The sequence below is a fragment of the Lutra lutra genome, chromosome 1 (genome assembly GCF_902655055.1).
Source record: "Lutra lutra chromosome 1, mLutLut1.2, whole genome shotgun sequence".
Taxonomy (NCBI): Eukaryota; Metazoa; Chordata; class Mammalia; order Carnivora; family Mustelidae; genus Lutra; species Lutra lutra.
The window spans coordinates 90,358,756-90,377,802 of NC_062278.1; the positions used below are offsets into that span (position 1 = coordinate 90,358,756).

At 33.2% G+C, this 19,047-nt stretch overlaps 1 long non-coding RNA gene across 1 annotated transcript in view; it reads left to right on the plus strand.

Annotated features, from left to right (window-relative positions):
- LOC125089745 (uncharacterized) overlaps positions 1–18,255 on the plus strand; it is a 50,367-nt gene extending 32,112 nt beyond the window's left edge. Inside the window, exons 2-3 of the long non-coding RNA XR_007124057.1 lie at positions 15,993–16,065; positions 17,948–18,255. This is a non-coding gene — a long non-coding RNA (uncharacterized LOC125089745). The remainder of the gene's footprint in view (positions 1–15,992; positions 16,066–17,947) is intronic.
- Positions 18,256–19,047: the final 792 nt, after the last annotated feature.

Genomic DNA, 19,047 nt, shown 5'->3' on the forward strand with positions numbered 1-19,047 from the left:
TTAATTTTAATTGTCTTTGATAAACTTGATATGGTAACATCATTTTTTATTTTTCATTTTATCATAATGAAGTTCTATTCACCAAGATAGAAAGCACATTTTACTTAAACTTGTTAGCATGATTTATGTTTTTAAAAATTTACACATGTAGAATTAAGTCCTCATGCAATCTGAAAATACTAGATATGAGTCCTTCAGAAAACATCTATGATCTCTTATGTATGTTAATCCATGGATTTGTTGGTAACAGTGTCATTAGAAAAACCTGATCTTGAAGGATAATTTAAGAGCAATATGAACAATTTATATAAGGGAATAAGTTTTGATTTATCCAGAAGTTATGGACAGGTGCATACCTTTATTGCTGAGGAGAACACCTACAATGGACTGCTTCCCTTATCTTCACAAAATGAGCACATTAAGAAATAAAGCTCTGTTTTTTATTCCAAACCCCCTCCCTGTGGTTTCAGTACAAAAAATGTGTACTACAGTACATAAGTGAATTTGAATAGTTTGAATATTAAGATTTGTCCCATTCTATTCTTATCAAAACGGAAATATTATATACTTTGTTCAAGTCAATTCTCCCCATCCATTGATATTATCTGTATTTCCTCCTAAAATAGTATCAATATTATTCCAAAGTCCTACCCAGAGAACTTTCTTGGACATAAGGAATATTGAAAAAAAGAACAAGTAGATTTTATAGACATTCAAACAACTCAAAAAAATGGAATATGACATATCATATAATGGAGGGAGTTATTACATCATTCCTTTCATATAGTTAGCCTTTGAAAATTACTCATAATAACCATTGCTCAAGAATGCATATTTTTTATTGAAATTGAAGCTCATTAGTGTGATTCACAAATGTTAAGTTATTATGTTGTGCTCTAGTGACTAACATACATCACCACATAGGTATAAAACAGAAACAAGGAAAACCAGGCTGTCTTTCTGGTATATTATGGAAAGGATTCCACTTCCAATACAGATATTAGTACTTTTGATGAGGAGTCATGAGCACAACAGTCAAGAAAGAATTCTTGAGACATTTTACAGTACAAAAGGGTGCTTTTTGTTATCGCACAGGGACAGGACCCATGTCCAAAAAGTGTGGTGCTTTGATTGTGAGGAGTTACTGATACCGTATTTTTTAAGTTTATGGGGGGCTAGAGATAATGGAAGTCTCTCAAGAGATTTCCATATGTTAAAAGTTATAGCATCCTGGAGGTCTGGCTATTGTCAAGGTAAGGCTCCTTTTAGTCTCTAGTAAAGCATTAATATTAAGATAGCTGTGAGTTTCTTGGAGAATATCACACTATGCATTTGTCCAGTGTTTGTCAGTGGGCTACAAGTTGTAAAGAAATTTAATTTGATCTACCTCTGTTATTATTTTCATAGTATCTAGCTATAAGAATCATCTTTATACTGTTAATGATATATTCCTTAGATATGACTGGTTAAGTATATTGCACATTTATACAGAACTTCGGGTCCATAGAATAATTTATAAAACAATCTACACATTGCATTTCAAATATTTTGTGTGTGGATAATGTGGTTCAGAGTCAGTTCTAACAAGAAAATCATGCATTTTATAGAACCTTTCTTTAGATCACCATATTAAAAATGGTTTCTTGGTCCCAGAATATTTTCTAAAATTGTGGTCCCAGAGTGTCTTAACATAATGTACCAGGATAGATTTCAAAGATTTGCATAAACTTGGAATATTTTATAATTAAGCACAAGATGCCTGATGACATCATGGAAGTGGTATCAGCTTCAACCAAACTTATATTCAGAGGGAAACCTTTGTAAAAATCTTTTTTTTGAAATAAAATAAGATGCCATAAAAATCACAAAAATGTCTTCAAGTTCCTCTTAATTTAATTGTCTTCCTATCAGTGAGCCTCTGGGAGTATCTAACTCTTTGTCAAATTCCTAGTGGGGTCACAGGAAAAGAGAAAGAGGTATAGATTTTCTGTACTGTTCTGTCGTTCACCAATTTTCTGTTAGAATGTTAAGCCTCCCTGGATTAACAGAATATTTTTGTAGCATTAAACCTCTGTATGTTTGGATTCATACTTTTTGTGTTCACAACATGTTCAAAATAGTGTGAGAATTAATGCCCATGTTATACCACATAATTTTTTTTTAAAGATTTTATTTATTTATTTGAGAGAGAGACAGTGAGAAAGAACATGAGCAAGGAGAAGGTCAGAGAGAGAAGCAGACTCCCCATGGAGCTGGGAGCCCAATGCGGGATTCGATCCCGGGACTCTGGGAGCATGAACTGAGCTGAAGGCAGTCGTCCAACCAACTGAGGCACCCAGGCATCCTAATACCACAGAATTCTTAAATAAAAATTATAATGACAAATATACGTGTCAATATAGTAATCATTTCAGAAGAAAAGGATAAGTAGACATCAAATAGCTGCTATTATGCCTGTTGAAAGATTTACATATATGGAAAAAGAGGGAATATAGCGTGAGAGTTGAGCACATTTAATATAGTGTTGGTCTAGTTTAAATGAATTCTCCCTGCCTGTTCCCTGATCTGTAATATGGAAATAATAGTAATTTTGTTTTGGTAGTTTTGTTGTGAGAATTAAAATAAGTAATACATGAAAAGTAGTAGCAAAACTGCCTGGTGAAGCTATTATGTTATGGGTATTTCATAATGTGTTGTAATGTTAATGAAACCGTGACAGGTTATTCAAAATAGAAAATACAAAAATAATTGTGTCTATTATGTATGATATTCTTTGTTGATAGATGTTGTTGTTGTTGATAGATGTTGCTGTTGTAGATAGATGATGCTCCCATTGTTAAGCATTATCTTAAGTATGGTCTTTGGTCTCAAAATGAAGCTATGAAAAATTTTATTCTGTATGTCTTTAATTGTGACTTTTTGATAAGAGCATTTTAATTCATGGCATTTTGAATTGTTCTCCACTTCATTTAACTACAATTGAAACTAAATTAATATAGAATTCTTCCTAATGGTGTGACCTTACCAAAAGGGTTCTCCCATAAATAAAGTACAGGAACACATGCCACATCTGCACAAAGGAAAGGAGTTAAGGGAAGTAGAAACTGTACATGACTTACTGAAGCTGAAAGCCCCCTCAATTTCATGACTATTTGAGCATGAAAATTGCTTAAAAATATTTATGGTTTCAAATAAATAGATTCTACTTGGGGATGTAAATTGAGGCCTAAGGAACCTTAAAACTTACTGAAGTTTATAACTAGTAGGATCTGTACTAGAAAAAAAAATGAGATTCTATATATTTATTTTGAAAGTTCAATTTAATAAACAATGCAGAAATTTGAGAATAAGTGTTAAAAATATTTAAGTTTGAAAGAGCTATCTTATATTTACATTTGGCATGCATTATGTTTATTTTGTAAAGGGACACCTGGTTGGTTCACTTGGTTGAGCATCTGCCTTCAGCTCAGGTCATGATCCCAGGGTCCTGGGATCAACTCCCACATCGGGATCCTTGTTTGGTAGGGAACCTGTTTCTCCCTCTGCCTGATGCTCCTCCTGCTTGTGCTCTCTGTCTCTCTCTCTGTCAAATAAATAAATGAAATCTTTAAAAAAGTAATTTTGTAAATATCATTCTTCAAGACAGTGACACTGAAAATATATTACACACACAGACAACACACAGAAAGACACATTCTCTTCATAAATAATTGCCAAACATATAACTAGAGTTAATAACAATGAAATAAAAACATGGGAGATTAAGAGAGGCAGGAAATATAAACACAAAATATTTTGAGATTGTTTCCAAAATATGAAAGTCATTGGAAAATGCATAATGTGAGGCCTTATTACTAGTGACAATTACACAATGAAGAGTGTCATTATTAAGCAAATAAAGTATCTAAAGTCAAAAGGCAGTTGGTTTGAGGACTATCACATAGTCTCTAACAATAACAACAAAAAACATCTAAACAGAGAGAAGCAAAACAGGTATATGGAATGACTATTGGGTAAGCATGGTAAACATGCATTAACTTGTATATGAGGAGTTTTTAATTCATAAATATTGTGGTACTGGTGGTCAGGAGGAGGAGAAAAAATACTCCTATTGAATTTCTCTATAATTAACCTCTTATTAATGGTGCTGATATAACAACTCTATAATGCTAGCATGGAAGAAAACCAGGCAATACATTTGGCTTCAACCAGTCAAACAATAGAGGGGAAAATCACCAAGAGAAATAAATTATAATTCTTTGGGTAGTATAGAAACCATGGTTATTAATCCTTATACTATAAAGATAGCATATGCTGACTCTATCTTTACTATGATATATTTGTTTAAGAATGTGTTATGTCTCCATTACTTTTGAGGGGTAACTTTTCTGGAAATAGAATTCTAGGGTTTTTTCTTCTTTTTTTTTTAACTTTATTTATGCCACTTGCTTCTTGTGTGTATGGCTTTTTTTTTAAATTAACTTACAATATATTATTTGTTTCAGGGGTACAAGTCTGTGATTCATCAGTCTTATACAATTCACAGCACTCACTATAGCACATACCCTCACCAATGTCCATCACCTAGCCACCTCATCCCTCACAACCTCTTCTACTCCAGCAACCCTCAGTTGGTTTCCTGAGATTGAGTCTCTTATGTTTGTCTCCCTCTCTGGTTTCATCTTGTTTCATTTTTCCCTCCCTTCCCCTATGACCCTCTGCCTTGTTTATCAAATTTCTCATATCACAGAGATCATATGATGATTGTCTTTCTCTGATTGACTCATTTCACTTAGCATAATACCCTCTAGTTCCATCCACATCATCGCAAATGGCAAGATTTCATTTTTGGTGGCTGCATAATATTCCTGTGTGTGTGTGTGTGTGTGTGTGTGTGTGTGTGTGTGTGTGTGTGTGTGTATCTCACATCTTTTTCCATTCATCTGTTGATGGACATCTGGGCTTTTGCCATAGTTTGGCTATTGTGGACACTGCTGCTAGAAACATTGGGAGGTCATGCCCCTTTGGATCACTACATTTGTATCTTTGGGGTAAATACCCAGTAAGGCAGTTGCTGGGTCATAGGGTAATTCTATCTTCAACTTTTTGAGGAACTTCCATACTATTTTCCAGAGTGGCTGCACCAACTTGCTTTCCCACCAACAGCGTAAGAGGATTCCCTTTCTCCACATCCTTGCCAACACTTATCATTTCCTGACTTGTTAATTTTAGCCATTCTGACTAGTGTGAGGTGGCATCTCCTTGAGGTTTTAATTTGTATTTCCCTGATGCTGAGTGATCTTGTCTTCTAATAAGAAGTCTGCCATAATTCTTATTCTTGTTTCTCTATAGGAAAGTATCTAGATTATTTCAAAAATGTTCTCTTTGATTTGGTTTACCTGGTGAATTCTTTTTTCCTGGAGGGTAGACTTTTAATATGAAAGCTCTGGATTTATTTTTCAATGATTGCTTTTCCTCTTTTCCTGCCAAAGACATGAAGGGATCTTTCTCAAATTTTCCCAGTGAAAAAATGTTAAGCATCCTAGAGGTAAAATCCACTAAACTGTGGCAAAACCCCTAAAAGTTTTCTTCCAGAAAACTAAAAGTCTTCTTCCAGAAGACTGAAAGTTACATCTCAATGGGCAAAGAAAAATTACAATTTTAAGTTACTAAGATAAATGTTCTAAGAAAAGGGATATCAGAAGTTTATTGTCAGGAAGACTCTTTAAAGTTAGTCAAGCTGCAGGGAACTTTAACTATCTTGGTCAAGCGCTAGACATAAAAAAGAGTTCTGGTGCTTGAAGCCAGAGAAATCCTGAGTTCAAGAGTGAGGGAAAGGAAAGAGGGTCTTTTAAGGATACTATGGAATTTTACTTGGGTCGCCTTCAGAAGTCTTCTAGAAAGGCAAATAAAAAAATGAACATTCTTGGGCGCCTGGGTGGCTCAGTGGGTTAGGCCGCTGCCTTCGGCTCAGGTCATGATCTCGGGGTCCTGGGATTGAGTCCCACATCAGGCTCTCTGCTCGGCAGGGAGCCTGCTTCCCTCTCTCTCTCTCTCTCTCTCTCTGCCTGCCTCTCCATCTACTTGTGATCTCTCTCTGTCAAATAAATAAATAAAATCTTTAAAAAATTTTTTAAAAAATTTTTAAAAAATGAATATTCTTTATTAATTTAAATACAGTTTGTTGATTTTTATTTATTTAAATGTGAGTTCATTTAAGGACTAAGTCACAGGAGCTCAGATACTTATTCATTATTTGTATATTTCAGAATCTGTGGCAGACTTTGAAATGAAAAGAGAGACAGAGATTGATTGATTGACTGTTTTGTGGGTATGCTGACTAACTTTCCCATAAACCCACCAGGATTCTCTTTCTTTCGTTATCTGAGCTACTTTACCATTCCTAAATTGTAGATTATTGATAGCAATAATGATAGCTGAATTATTCTTTCTGACATGCATACAAATTATTTATTTCTGTTTTAGGGAAATTATTTCTACCTCAACCCAATTTTGCATCTATGCATAAGTTCTTTTTAGCATCCTTTATCTCTCTCACTGTGTGTGCATTTGTGTGTGTGTGTGTGTGTGTATGTGTGTATGAAAACTTTGAATTCTTTGAACCAGCTTTGACATCTTACTAGTCTCCTCAATAATTAATTAAATAAAATCTTTGGCAAGTTTTTTTTAATTTTTATTTTTATCAGAGTCACAATTATACCCTTTAAAATTAATGCTTTAAGAGTTTACAAATAAAGAGACACAGGAAAATATCAGACAGCAAAAATCGAGAATATTCAAAAAGTTTCTCATGAGTTAAAGGAATATGAACTACATTAAAATCAAAATTCTTGTATTAGAGTGCTGGAAATCAAGGGGTACAGCATAAATTGTGAGAAATAATAATTATGAGCTAAAATTTTATGTTGAGAAAATCATTCTTTAAAAATGTACAGGTTTTAAATGAAAATTAGTTAATAATGTTAATGTCATGATTCTTGAGAAAACATTAATACAGAAAGCTCAAACTACCCCAACAAAAAGAATAAAATTTTAAATTCAAATCTTAACTTTTAAAAGTCATAAGAAAAAAATTGGATGAACAAATTTAGCTTTCTGTCTTAAACACCTTAAATAAGTTTGTCCTGGTGTTTTGGTATTTTGGTATTTTCATCATAATTCTTTATTGTTTCAACTTCAAATGTAGATGTAGACAAACTTTTCAGAAAAAGTTCATAAGTGAATTTTTAAATTGATCAATAGACTATTATATGATTTTAAAAATATTATCATTAAACGTTAACTTTTCAAAACCCACATAAATGAAACTAAAACTACTCTAAATAACGTCTTAATATAAAAATCCACATAAAATAATTGGCTATCTAAGTTGAAATCACAATTTATAGTAAAATAACTATACATGGTTGGGCTAGATGTTCACTTTTAAGTGAACAATAGCATACTAAAGAACCTAAAGATTATGAGGAATTAATAAAAATTATAGAGTCTGGGCCAGAAGCAATAGTAACATAGCAACAGAAAGATACTGTTCTTGGACAGATTTATAAATCTTGAAGTACCGTTTAATTCACTAAGCTGTTAATTATAGTATGATTCATGTAGTGACAATCTGAAGGAATTAATTTAGGAGAAACTAACATGTAGCCAAAATATCCTGAAAGTGTACTTAGTCATATGATTTTTCAACAAAGTTTAGCAAATTAAAACCATAATGCAATATAACTATATCCTTATTAAAATGACTAAAATAAAAAATATTAACTACACCAAATACCAGTAAGGCTTCAGGATTCAAATAATGGCAAATAGCCTACATAGCATAAGGTCTTCATTTCTTCATATCATTTTTCAATAAAAGGACAAAGGCTTCCCAGGGAAATGACTAATTTAGGGCTGGAGTAGGGGAAATGCAAGAGGAGCCTATAGCAAACTGAGTGCTAAAAAGTAGGGAAATGCTAAATAACTAAAGAATACTTGAAAATGCCTCCTGTGGCCAAAGCTGAAACAACTTAAGTATAAGATAAGAATAGTTTTGGATTAAAGCCCTTAGAGTAAAATAAATATCCATGAGTACATAATGATATAAATAAATGACTCAACAAATATATATATATATGTGTGTGTATATATATATATATATATATATATATATATATATGGAAAATAACAAATCTTCCTTACAGAAAAATTTCAAATAAAAATTGTAGAAGAGTTGAAGAAAATAGAAATTCACCATGAAAACACCATTGTAAGAACTGACACAGGCAAGATTCACTTGTAACTACTAAAATTAATGGAATAAACTTTAAGGGAAGGTAGGATATTTACATATCTTTAAGCTATCTCTCCCAGCATATTAATTTTTGTGATGATTTTAACACATGTACACAAATTTTTTGATACTCCTCCCTCTTGAAGATAGAGTTAGTTCCCATTTTCTCGCATTTGGGCTGGATTTAGTGAGTCTCTTCTGATGCACAGAGTATGGACAGGAAAATAATAGTAACTTTTACAGTAGAGAAAATTTCTTAACTTTTACAGTTAAGAAAACCTTAACCAAGACATCGAGGTTAACATTACCAGTAGTCAAGATACAAGATATCATGTACTTTCTGATATGATGTCATGAGAATAGCACTTCACCTATGTGACATTATTCTCCCAAATCTACAAATCCATTTAATCATGAGAAGACATCAGCCAAGCCCAAACTGAGGGACATTCTGCATTTTTTCTGATTACTAATCTTCAATTATGAAAGAAATTGTCAAGAACTTCTGACTGAGTAGATTAAGGAAACCTGATGATGAAATGCAATATGGTATCCAGTTGGTTCATGGTTCAGTAAAGGACATTAGTAGAAATGCTGGTGAAATATGAATAAAGATTATAGTTTTGTTAATACTATTGTACCATTGTTAGTTTTAATAAGGAAATGCTTATGTAAAATGCTACCTTCAGAGAAAGCTGGGTGAAGGATATATAGCAAGTACCTGTACCCTCTTTGCAGCTCTTCTTTAAATCTAAAATTATTTCATAACAAAGAGTTCAAGAAAATAAACAAATCTAATTCATAACCTAAGACATTGAACAGGCATCTTTCTTTATATTTTGTTTGTCACCTCTGTTTATGACTAAATAATGCTTTATTAGTTAACATTCTACAAACATAGATGTCTTACTCAATTACCTAGCTCACATAGAATGTATGATGGCCACGTAGGGATAAATTTTGTTCATTCCCTCTTTATCTTGCCATTTTTCAGCATATATAAATTTGAAGTTTAGAAAAACTTCATCTGAGTAAATAACAGAATGTACTTTTGGTGCATAAGAGAAAGCAATACATCTACAGAATGTTCATGTTGGTTTGCGTGGGTATGTGGTACTTTAGTGCATGCTGTGAAATTACCTGAGTTACTACAAAAGGTCATCTATCATCATTCAATATGGAATGTGCAAATCTAGAATTAAAGAGTCTTACTTAAAATTTACATGGGAATATATGCAGGAATTGTGATGTTTTCTAAATAATTTCAGTAACATCTACTTACTATTTTAAATCAATTTTTCATGGTTATTGGTGAGATTATGAACATTTTCTGTCCAATGGGATTACTTCTGACAATAACATAAATGGAAAAAAAAAATGGACTGGCCTAATATTAATGTGACCAATACCATATAACTTAACATATTCTGAAATTTTCTAGTTACTCTTGAGAGAGGGTGTTTAATAAATGAGTACGCTTAGACAATAAATGAAGAGAAATCCTCTTTCAGGTAACATGATTTCCTTTCTCTAGTGTTTGATGTAGGATAATGAGCCTAATCATATGCTAAAGAATATACACCTCTTTATAAAAGCACAAATGGTGAACAAATCAGTGTGGTCTTCCTTTCTGTAGAATTCACGTCTAGTGGACAATAGAGATGAAAGAGAAATTAAAAATTGTGTAATTGTAAAATTAATACAATTTTGGAAAGAGCTAGCAGAACAGGAGGAAAACAGGGCTATAATACTTTGAGGAAGTGGCCCTGGGAAGCCTTTTCTATGAAGGTGTTAATTAAGCCAAAACATGAATAGTGAAGAAAACCCAGAATGCCAAAACTGCTCCAGACAGAGGTTAGAGTATGTGCAAAATTCTTCAGGGAAAAGAGCCTAGAGTATTTCAGGAAAAAAAAAAAAAAAAAGACAATGTATCTAAATTGTAGTATGTAAAGGGAAAGTGTTGGTAAGGAGGTCTACTAACTAATTTATTTATTAGGTCTTTCAGTCAATGGATATTCATTCACTAGTCAACCAATTTTTGGAAAAACATGTCTAACACACCTCTTTGAAGGACTTATGATATGTTGGGAAAGAAAGACAGTAATCACATAGTCACACAAATAATTATAAACACAACTAGTTGATGACCATATCTTATGATGGAAAGACTGTTTTGGGGTCTACAACAGGAGTATTTGACATAGTCAGGGACATTAGAGAAAGCTCTAAGGAAGTGGAAATTGTGCTGATATCTTAAAAATTAGTACACTTTATTTGATGAAGCCAAAATAAAAGCTTTTTCCAAAGGGAAGAATAAGATATACAATGACTTTCGGTGGTAGAAGATATAGGAAATCCAATGAAATAAAATACAGGAAGCTGAAAGATAGAAAAGGCAGATAGAAAGAGTAGAGTTAGGAGAGTTTGTATGACAAGAGTGAAGAGGAAGGTTGAAGCCAGGCTGTTATGGCTTTGTAGGCCTCAACAAAGAGGTCCATCGTTATGGTAAGAGCAATAGGTAGTCTTTCTACAAGAGCAATTCATATGCCCTGATTAAAGTTTAATAAATTTTATTTATTTAGATTTATTATTTTATTATTTATTATTATATTAAATAATATTATTATATTATTTATTAGAGAAGAGGTTAAAAAGGGTATACCATGGGTGCCAGTAGACCATCAGGGAATATTGCAATATCTTTTTGCAAGATGCAATGGACATGCTAAGGTTGCAACAGCGAATTTGGAGAAAGGTGGTAAGACTCAAGATAAATATATTTGAGGGTAGAATAGGTAAGCATAGAAGATGATCTTATGATTCTATTTTAAACTTAGTGAATAATAGGACCCCATTCATCAAGAAGGGAATGTCCGGGGGTGGGGGGAGTGTGAAGCAACATGTATGAAAAGCAAATTAAAAGTTCTGATTTGAGTTGACTGTGAGACAATACAGTTCAAAATTTCTCAGCTCATACCCTCTTTTTATTTATGTCTCAGCTCAAATGCTACCTCCTCAGAAAGTCTTCTGAAAATTCTATCTAAAATAACTCTGGCAGCCAGTAGTACTATCACTTTAACTACTTAAAAGTCTATGACATTTCCTGATATCATGCTATAAACTTTATTGTCATTTTCCTCCAGTAGAGTTTAAACTCTGTGTGGTCAACTACATTGTCTGCTTTTTAAAAAAATATATAAAATACCTAGCACAGGTATAGGGATTATACTTATACTAGTATAGGTAGTTATATGGTAGGTAATTAAAAATATGTGAGTGAATAAATGAATGAATGGATGGATAAATGTGTAACAATTAAGGGTAATTGGATAGCACAATCTCACTTTCAGGTATAGAGAGATATCTTCTTTTACACAAAGGTAGAAAAATAGCCAACAACTCTGTAACCAGAACTACACCAACAGAGCAGTTATTGCCTGTGTCTGGAAGGGACTTAGATCAAGTGAGTAAGCAAAGGCGAGGAATGTTGTTACTGTACCTACAAATTAAATTCACATAAGAAGAAATGATGATTTAGTCCTAACTGTAATGGCATCATTATTTTTATAATTTGGGTTTGAGTTAAATTTCTGTAATTTAGTTTAGGTTAAAGTAATGTTTATGAGTTGGTCTAAGACTTTAATGAGCCAAACAATCTTGTAGAAACCCAAATTCTGGGTTTCTATTGGATGGACTTTATAACTGGAAAGGTACCCCTTGTTTCTCTAAGAGTCCTAAAATGGAAAAACAAAATGTGATACAAATACAATACCAATATTTTACCTAATGAACAAGAAAACAGTAATTTGTACAGATAATTTGGGCCAAAATTCTGGCATTTGAAAGTAAGAATGCTTATTTATTAGTGGTAACAAAATTAAAACAGGCAAGCTTTCTGATGTTTTTTAAGGATCATGTAACTGAAAGAGCTGATCCAACAGTATCGTTGTACTATACACTTGAACATAAAGGTCCAGCAAATAAAAATTTTAACAGAATTTTGTAAATTCTGTACCTGAGATGGACTATGAAAGAAATCGTTAGTGGAAAAAGAGGAGACCACACTTGGGTCTTCTTGACCAACTTTGCAGAAGAGGTAATGTAATCCGAGTCTTGAAAGATCAATAGGAATCCACTGAAATGGGGAAAAAAAGGAAACAGTGTAGAGCTTGTGAAAATTCATGGAGGCATAAAAACCTTACACACTCAGAAAGTCTTCAAATATTTGTCAGTATAGATGTGTTTGAGGGATGGCTTGATGTGAGTCTAAAAAGATAGGAAAGCACTGCTTCGAAGGGTCCAGCATGCTCTGTTAAATACAGTGGATTTACACTTGATGAAATATGGTGTCATTCAAGGTTTCAAAATAGCCTGGCAGGATTTAAAAATTCTTCTTAAATATTGCCATTGAAGCAGTCTTAATGGCAGAAGAATTAAATTAATCATACCTTAGGGATCTAGTAGGGGAATCCCAGAGTATTGACTGGTTTTATGGGGGAATCTGAAGTTCAACTTTAAAAAATAAATTCATGCAAATAGTAAATATTCCAATCTATACCATAAACAGTATATTTGCAGATTTTTACAAATTATAACACTTAAAGTCCCCTGTAAAAATTGTTCTGAAGAAGAGTTGAAAGCCCCAGAAAAAAAGGCCTCAGTTTATCACCTGGCACTCTAATATGTAACCACTGGGGGAAACAAAGACCAGTTTAAAAAACAGGACCACAGTATCAAATTGTATCAATTTTGTACCAGTACTGCATTATTACATGTGAAGATTTTTTACTCCCAAAATATGGCTTCTAGAGTGGGGTCTATAGATCTGATGGTATTTTGTAAAATAATATGCTTTGGTATTTTCATTAACTCATAAAATATGCCATATGATTGTAAAAACAAAAAACAAAAAACAAACAAACAAAAACAGGACCACACATTTAACTTGACAAACAGAAAAAGAGGTATGCTTAGGATGGTGGTAAAAAAGCTATACATAAACATATGTAGGCAACTGAAACCAACATAAAACAAAACAGAAATAACAAAGACAAAAATATTTTTGCTACCAAATTAACACAGGAACTATGGTGTGTGAAAAAGCTACCTGATTTGAATATTATATCTATATATCCATATGCCATATGTAGAAAATTCCATTTTAGAGATGCTTTCTTTAAAGTCTTTAATTTGGGGCACCTGAGTGGCTCAGTGGGTTAAAGCCTCTGCCTTCAGCTCAGGTCATGATCCCAGGGTCCTGGAATCAAGCCCCACATTGGGCTCTCTGCTTGGCGGGGAGCCTGCTTCTCCCTCTCTCTCTGCCTGCCTCTCTGCCTACTTGTGATCTCTATGTCGAATAAATAATAAATGAAATCTTAAAAAAATAAATAAATAAAGTCTTTAATTTACTTAGCTATATTTTTTAATTGATGTATGAAATAGTCTTTCTCTCTACTGATTCTGTATTATATTACAAAATTTCTTTGGAATTTTTACTTGCCATGTTTGCATTTCAAGTACTTCTAAATTCTTAATTTTGAGGAACATGCAATCATAGCTAATGGCTATGCCTCCATTTTTACTGCAAATACTAAAGTAAGGGGTGTCTAACAAAAGCCCTGTTATACTTATTTTTGCAATTACATTTCTCTTTCCTGAGAGACAGAAAATGTATTGAAAAATAGTAAATACACAGCCTCATTTTTGCCATACTCTTCTTCTATACCATGAGGAGTTTTTAGATTCTCCATAATATTTAATTCAAATTTATATACTATCTGATATTTGAGGTTCTATCTAGGTCTGAAGTCTTGCGATCTTAAGATATATCTATATTATATTTAATGTGTTAAAACTCCTTTGATTTAATGGCTGAGAAAGAAATCCCAAGCAGTGTAAATGAATATCACCAAGTATAAATTGATGTCTTCCCCATCATCAACATTTTCTTTTGATTAGGGTAATGTCATGATCTTCATCTTCTAATCACCAAACACTGTACTCTCCACATACCCCATATTGCTATCTACAGATTCTTGTATGATATGTTTGCAGAATCCCTGCAAAGTTGCTCCAGACCAACCCTTACATACTCCAGAATAGTCCTCTCATCCCATCTGATTCACAGAAAATATACTTCTTACCTTCTTATTTCTCAGTTTAGTTTTTTGGGACAAGTTCCCTCCTTTGTATCATATCCCTTTTTGCAGAATTTCATGGAGGTATGCTTGTGTGTCTTCATGCACATATACATGTGGTAACAGTGAGAGGGGTGGAGGTTGCATTGGCTGGGGGGTTGTCAGGTGCAGCCTCACTTTGCCTCAAAAGCAACATCAAGATCAAAAAGTCAACCCACCATCTGACTTTTCCAAATTTGAATCACTCATGGTAATTTCCATTTCAGGAACCTCTTTTCTCTCCAGGAGTCCAGGATCATTCACAGACACCCTTGGAGAATCAGGTGCCTAAGAGAAGTTCAGATCTAGCAGGGTGTATTAGTTATATAAACAAACAATTGTATCTGAGATCATGAACATTATGTCAAAAGTATTTGTGAAGGAAAAAAAGATAAAAAGATTCATTTGTTAAGAAAACAAGTAAAGGAGAAACAATTTTGCCCAGAAGAATTAAGATTTATTTTTAAAGCATCATTTGACATTTTATAAAATGAAACAATAAAGGGAACAAAATGAGTGCGGTGGGAGGGATAGGGTGGCTGGGTGGTGGATGTTGGGAAGGGTTTAGGCTATGGTGAATGCTGTGAATTGTGTAAGACTGATGAATCACAGACCTGTACCCCTGAAACATATAATAAATTATATGTTAATAAAAAATTAAGAAATAAATCAGAGACTCTCAAAAAAAAAAAAAAAAAGGAAAGAAAGGAACACTAAACAGAAGAGCAAAGACACAAACAGGGAAATGTGTAAGTTTAGAGAAATGGTTCTCAAACTGATCCACAGCCATCAACATCACATAGTAATTTAGAAAGGCAAATTCTCAGGCCAGTCCAGATTTCTTGATTGAAAAACTCCAGGAACAAGGATTAGTAATTTATGAATTAATGTGATCCCCAGATGATTTTGAATCATGGGGAAATTTGAGAACTACAGAGTAAGTATAAAATCCAGGGTTTTTTAGGGTTTTAGAAGGCAACTAGAAGATATTTGATGTCTTAAGCATAAGACTGACATGTTTGTAACAGTTTCAAACTCATAACCTTGATGACATCATGGATGTTTAATCAGGCTGGTGAAGAAACAAGAGCACCCATTGGAGAATGAATAAAGCTTGAACAAGAACAAAGGCAGAAATGGTAAAGGGTACGGGATAGACAAAAAAGAAACTAGAGATGTAGAATTTCCCAGAAAATGTGTAGTCTTTCAACAGGATTTTCTGGAGACAGCTTTAAACTAAAGAAAATCAAATACAGGAAGTTACAAGAACCTGAGCATGTCTGATGGAGGAATAAGTTTGCTTGAAAAAGTTTTGTGCTACCCTCCCTACAAAGCAAAACTGACATCTTCCACTAATAGCAATGTGCAATGTGTAATATGGAGAAAACAACCAGAATCGCTGTCTTGTGCTCTGACATTTTCCAATCTGGACTGGTGATATATGGAGCTTCCTTTCTGTGATGTCACATCTTGTTTTCTGTCCATGCAATTCTATATACAGTATCATTGTTTTCTTTTAGTGGGAACCAATGTTTATGCATCTATTTGACCAAGAAAGATAAAGTACTCAAACATGTTCTCCAATGCAGTAATGTAAGTGCCAATTATTAAATTGAAGTAGGTGAGAAGAAAAATATAACTAAGTTATTCTACTATCTAATAGACTATTGTGTTATTGAAATGTCTTTTTAAAAAACTATGACTTGTTTGGTCATCATTTAACTCTAAAAAGACAAAAAGTTTTGTTTTACCCTCATTTCAATTTTCTCATGCAGTGTGAATCATTGACAAAACGTTTTCGTGCCATCCAGATAAATTCATTGTCAGTATTTGGACCATATAATCTAAGGAAGTACTTGCATTTCATCAGTGTAACTATTTTTGTCACAAAAAGATTGAGATTTCGTTTATTTTTTTCTACCCACTTCACAAACATTTGTTCACATTAGAAACTTCAGGAAAATTCTTTAAAAGTCATTGCCTTAGCTACAAGTTACATCCTTTTCCCTTTTCCCTTCTGTTTCTAGATGAAATGTGGACAAGACAACTGCAGCTTCAGAAGCCATATGGTAAATGAGATTACATTGAAGATAAAAATCATAATGATGAAAAGTAAAGATAGAAATGAAGTGGGCCCTAATTATTATGATGCTTCCTCACCAGAACTGGATTATCTAAGCAGCCCTCTTCTTACAAGAGCAAAAAATCTTATTTTAGTCACAGTTATTGGGGTTTTCAATTACGGGCAGGAATGCTGTCTGGGGATACATTCAAATTAGCCATAAGACGGTCTAGTATAGTTTTTTCCACTCTTTCTTCTTCCTTTTTTTTTTTTTTCTTTTTTAAGATTTTTTAAAATTTGGGGCGCCTGGGTGGCTCAGTGGGTTAAGCCGCTGCCTTCGGCTCAGGTCATGATCCCAGGTCCTGGGTTCGAGCCCCACATCGGGCTTTCTGCTCAGCAGGGAGCCTGCTTCCTCCTCTCTCTCTGCCTGCCTCTCTGCTTACTTGTGATTTCTCTCTGTCAAATAAATAAATAAAATCTTAAAAAAAAAAAGATTTTTAAAAATTTATTTTAGAGAAAGAGAGTGAGCAAGCATGAGTATAGAGAGGGGCAGAGGGAGAGAGAGGGAGACTCATAAGCAGACTCCCTACTGAGAGAGCCCAGTGGGTGGGTCTGGATCCCACCAGTGAGATCATGACCTGAGTCAAAATCAAGAGTCTGCAGCTTAACCAACTGAGCCACTCAGGTGCCCCTCCACTCTCTCTTTTTTTTTTAAATCATACTCAGGTATTCTCGTATCTAAGTACTCTATCGTGTTTTTCTTTATCACTAAACATTATATCATAGATATCTTTCTATGTCATATTATTCCACATCACTGTTTACAGTTTCACATATTCATTGTAGTTTTTTAAACAACTCATCCATTGCAGAATATTTCTCCGTTTTTGTCACTATTGTTAACAACAGCTCCTGAATATACCAGATTTTCAAATTCTAGTCAGCACTGTGTACTATGAAAAAATACAGTAACTAATTGATTTAAAGCAATTCAATCCAATGAAGGTAATGAAGGTGAATGTTGGGTAACTTTTTCTATACAGAAATGCAATATCTTGAGTGGGTCCTCTAAAATTTGGCCAAAAATAACTGGGACAGTAAGAGTAGTAAGCAAAAACAACTGATGACCATGATTGTGTGATATGAAGGCTCAATCATGATTTTGATGGTACAAAAGCTCATTTTTGCACTTGTAGGATTCCACCAAATACTACCAAAAAAAAAAAAAAAAAAGAAATATTTAGGTGAGACTGTTCAGACACAAATTTATTATCTTGTGTTATTGCTTACCATATTATGTATGTTTTGAAGCTAAAATAGCCTTACTTTGCACAGGATATATTAAATCTTTTGTTTGTTTTGATAGTTTAAATGTAATGGATAAATCACTTTGCCAATCGTTCTTGGTTTCAGATTTTTTCATACCACACCGGCTGCCTCATACACATAATGTGATGCTGCAAAATGAGAAAACTGACAAGTGAGTAGAACAGACATAATTGCTTGAAATTTAACTTCAGAAAGCAGAAAAAGTTCCCCAAACTTCAAAAATGTCAACTTCTCTTGGTACATCATTTGTTGTTATACTTACTTTGTTTTGTTTGAAAAAAGTAATGTGTTTTATTTGTGCCAGAATCATTTTTTTCTGCCACTGCAGTGTGCACATCCAGACAAATGCAAACACCTTTCAGTAAGGCTATTCTAACCACTCCAAAAAAAAATGGATCTTTCTCTGATAACACCATACTACTAATAACTGTGGTCATCAGACACCATTGCTTTGTTATTTATTTTATGTTAGTTTATTATATTGATTCCTTTTTTTATTATTTAGCCTTTGTGTTGTTACTTAACATTTTGTTAAATTTTTTATATTGAAGTGTGTTGTATTTATATTTCAAGCATTCAGGGAAAGTCTTGATGACCAGAGGGTTATATCTGATGAAGAACTTAGGGCTTACAGTGGATATAATTTCTCTAATGTTTACTAAGATCTGAATACAATCCCTAATTCTTAATGCTTTGCTCTCTCTCTTCAATATGTTTAAAAATTTTTAAATAATTTTTAATGTTGAATTATGTGCCTCCATCTGATTGTAAATTCCATAAAGTTACAGATTTTGTTTTCTACATATTAATTATCATAACCCAGTAATTAGCATAGTACTTGATACAAAGCAGGCAATAAGTATATATTTTTTCAAATAAATGTATAAATGATGGGAAAATAAGGGGCAAAACTATAAGGAACTAATGCAAGAGATAAGAAATAAAACAAATGTCATAGAGTACAGATGAGATAAAGTTTGTCTTTATGTCTATCTTAGTAGAATGTGATAAAAAAATTTCCCAAAGCTGGAAACTTAGAAATACTGTTTTTGTATTACTGGACTTCTAATTTACCCCTAAGTTGAGTGTTCATAGGAACACAATAAAATATCTTCTTTTTCTTCCAACCAAAGCATACATTTATTAAATAGGATCCTGTTTGATTTTATATTTCAAAAGTATGC